Source organism: Cryptotermes secundus, unplaced genomic scaffold (genome assembly GCF_002891405.2).
Source record: "Cryptotermes secundus unplaced genomic scaffold, Csec_1.0 scaffold1242, whole genome shotgun sequence".
Lineage (NCBI taxonomy): Eukaryota > Metazoa > Arthropoda > Insecta > Blattodea > Kalotermitidae > Cryptotermes > Cryptotermes secundus.
The window spans coordinates 904,438-908,295 of NW_019739237.1; the positions used below are offsets into that span (position 1 = coordinate 904,438).

The 3,858-nt window shown below is 38.3% G+C and overlaps 1 long non-coding RNA gene across 1 annotated transcript; it reads left to right on the forward strand.

Annotated features, from left to right (window-relative positions):
- The first annotated feature begins 73 nt into the window (after positions 1-73).
- On the forward strand, positions 74-2,975 carry LOC117282906. Its single transcript, XR_004513818.1, has 3 exons — positions 74-119; positions 1,626-1,741; positions 2,248-2,975. It is a non-coding gene; the product is annotated as an uncharacterized LOC117282906 (long non-coding RNA).
- Positions 2,976-3,858: the final 883 nt, after the last annotated feature.

The window sequence follows — 3,858 nt, forward strand, 5'->3', positions numbered from 1 at the left end:
ACAGTGACTTTAATGCTGTCTCTGTTTCTAATTTTGGATACCTGTCTCATGAATTTCATGGAAAGAGACCTGTCAGAAATAAAGTGGAGAAACGAATGAAGGAAACTGAACAGGAGGGAGTGAGTATCAGTCCAAATGTGGTCATGAGCTCTTATTTCTAATACCAGCCGGAAGGTCATGGGTTCAAATCCCGATGAAGTAACTGGATTTTTTTCAGTTGACCTAATCCTTCCAGCTGCACTATGGCCCTGGGGTCAACTGAGCCTCTAATAGAAATGAGTACCAGGAATATTCTTGGGGGTAAAGGTCGACCGGCGCATAGAGCTGACACTCTTGCCGTCATCTTGAGCCGATTCTCTTTAAAATGTGGGAACCTCAACATCTCACAACCCTATGGCCCTCCATGGCTTGTCACAGGGATACATTTACTTTATTTTAGTATATTGTAGCACCCTGCTGCACTTCATTTTGTACCAAATTGTTTCACAGTCTCATGTGCAGCACGTCTTTCCGTAAAACTTTCTAAAAGTTATCCACTTACATGTTTCAACCTATAAAGTCATCATCAGGTGTTTTTTTTTTTTAATTATAAATGAGGAAACTGCTGTGCTTCTATATTGTGGTTGTTGGTCATCACTATGCAGTCCCTTCTATGCGTGCGTATATAGGAAGTGGCGCGTTCTGCCTGTTGTGTTATGCTGCATGTTCCCCTTGAACTTCGTAACACAACAGACAGAACAGCACGCCACTTCCTGTATACACGCGCATAGAAGGGACCACATAGTGATGACCAACAACCACAATATAGAAGCACAGAAGTTTCTTCATTTATAATTTAAAAAAACACCTGATGATGACCTTATAGGTCAAAACATGTACTGAATAACTTCCAGAAAGTTCAATAGAAAGACGTGCTGCACATGAGACTGTGAAACCATCTGATGCTGTTTCTAAATGGTGCTCCATAAAAAGTAAAAAAGTAAAAGTAAAGCTATCCCTGTAACAGACCGTGAAGGCCCATAGGGTTGTGAGTTGTTAAGGGTCCCACATTACCTTGGCAGTCGGCTCAAAGGTGGTGGTAAGGTTGTGAGCCTTACATGCCTGCCGTGCTTCACTCCCCAGGAAAATCATTTAATTAAGTCCTGGTACTCATTTCTGCTAGAGGCTGAGTAAACCCCAGGGCCTAGTGCAGCCGGAAGGATTAGGTCAATTGAAAATGGTGCTCCATAAGGAAGCAAATTTTAGTTACTGTTACATGTCCATGATTCCACATAGCAGATAGATACCCATCCGCACTTTTTGTGCATTCATTTTCTGCTGACTACAAACATACACAGTAGCTTCAGTCCTGGGACAGAAGCGAATACTGCAACTTTGTGACAAGTCAGATGGAGCCTGCTCATAAAACACACAGCATATTTGTTCAGTTGTCATTAGGCTAGTAGACATAGACACAGACCACGGGTTGGAAATTGGGAGAAATTGATGACTTCAAGCAGCAGACTAACTTAAAATTTGGCCAGCTGTTAGGATAATCAGTGACATGCAGATATTACAGAATGTTTAAGGGCAAACAGACTGTGCCCCATCTGATGATGATTATTTTTTTTTTTTTTTGTTTCCAGTTGATGAAACAGATGAACTCAACAGACACCCACTCAGAACACTTAGCCTCTTGCATCAGAAGCAGAAAGAAATGCAGTCTCCATTCGTGGTCCTTAGTGGCGGTAAACAACCATGAGTATGCCTTTTGTCTGCACTCATTGAAAAGAACAACCAGTTCTAATTAAAAAAAATTGTATTCATTAACTGACAGACTTAGACACGAGAACACAGATTACTAGATGAAACCAATGAACTAAGTTCAAAATTTGTCTAATCTTGACATTGGAAATAACAGTAATTCATAGCTTTAACTTAAAGGCTGAGTAGATGGGAAGCCATATAGTAATGTCGATAATGTCATATGGTGATTATACTGCTACAAAGTAAATATTTGTTTTTCTCTGAGCATGTCACTTGTCTTGTTATAATTTGTAGACTGTAAACTGTAAAGTGTCATTTTAATGATGGATTGATTAATAAGACTTTCCCCCTTGGTACTTTGAAGCTTTACTAAACATTTCTGTTTTTGATGCAGAATATGAAATTTCATTTTCAAAAAGAAAACCACCATGTGAGGTTTTTGTGAGATCTTCAATTTTAACATGAGCATTACTACATTTTCTTTATTTCTTTCTTTTTCAGGGCAACCATCTCAGAAACAAGACTGCAAATTCTTCATGAAATATGCTGGCACCAACTCTGAACTTTGGCGTGGACTTATGTTTTTATTGTTCCTTACTGTCTTTATTGTTCCTTACTGTCTGGAATATCATCTCTATTTTTAAATAAGACACAGCTTGCAGCTGCCGACAGTGCATAAGTGTACTGGAAGGAAGGCCACAGAGTTTATGTCACATTAAAATGAGTACAGTGGTTCTCCTGCTGGTACCTGGAAGCTGAAAAGTACAATTTCTAGTGATTAGTTGCTTGCTTATAGGACTTGAGCCAGATGAACAGCCTCTAAGCTAAATCAGACATTAATCAGTAATTACATTTGGCCATTCTTGATTGCAATAGCAATATTGTATCCTTCCAAGGGAAGAAAGAAACCCTTGTTCAGTTGTAGGCCAGTATGAAAAGCTGTAAAATTATACAAGCAACAGAATCAGAAGATGTACAGTCTACTGCAAATCATTGTAAAGCACCACTGATATATCACAGAAACATTTGTAATGGGTTATAAAAGTAACTTGGTTCATCCTGGTCTGTCACACTAGTAATGTATATAAGGTTTTTAACCACTGTCCAGTGTGATTGATAAAAATTGTGTTTAATTTTGCATCCTTTATATGTTTCAGTCAAAACGACCATCTTCAGAAGGATATTATTAGCACGTATGGAAACTACTGTTACGTGTCATACATATACATGTTATATCTATTTACTAATATTAAGATGTACATTGATTTGTTAAAACATCTAAAAATTATTACAATTAGTCTGTTTACAAAATAATGTTCAGTATTTGTTTTAAATTAGAACCAATTTGGTTTCTTGTCTGTACACTTTTGTAATAATTTTAGATGTTTTAACAAATCAATGTACATCTTAACCTTTAAGGTACGAACTTTTAAATTCCCGGGAGCCCCCTGCGGCCGGTATTTAAATGACCCTGATTAATTAAATTTGCAAACCGTCAGAAAAAAATCCATATTTTCCGTTCTATGCAACATCATCATCATCAGTAATCTGTCAGGCGACAGGTCCACAGTCTCTTCCAAAACAGTTTCTCCACTTAATGCGATCTTCTGTTTTTGGAAAGAGACTATCCAGGAAAAGTGATAATGTGGTAGTTTTTCCATTTGCTTTCCACATCGCAGTACAACAGCCGTTCAAACCACTCTGGTCACGCCTGTTGCTATACGAACTTGAACCATCTCGAGCATCATTTGCTCTGTGCATCAAGTCGCTGCTGATGACGCTGCTTCCGACATCAGTTTTTGGTGTCTCTCTTCGTCTGATGCCTACCCTTTGACCTGTCCAGCAAGGGAGGCCCTGCCAGTAGCTACGCTACCGCTGGTATAGCTCTCAGGGTCCTTGGCATACTCAAACCCCCTCACCACGATAAGGTGGAGACACCAAGAAATAGAAACTAAAAATAACCTGAAAGATAATAAATTTTTCTACATGTACACAGGAGAGCAATTTTTACAAATGAAAATTAACTGTGATTATTTTGTCATGAATTGCAAAATATAATCTTTATTATATATGTCATGAAATTCCAAAGGACTTACCCATTATTTATTCTTC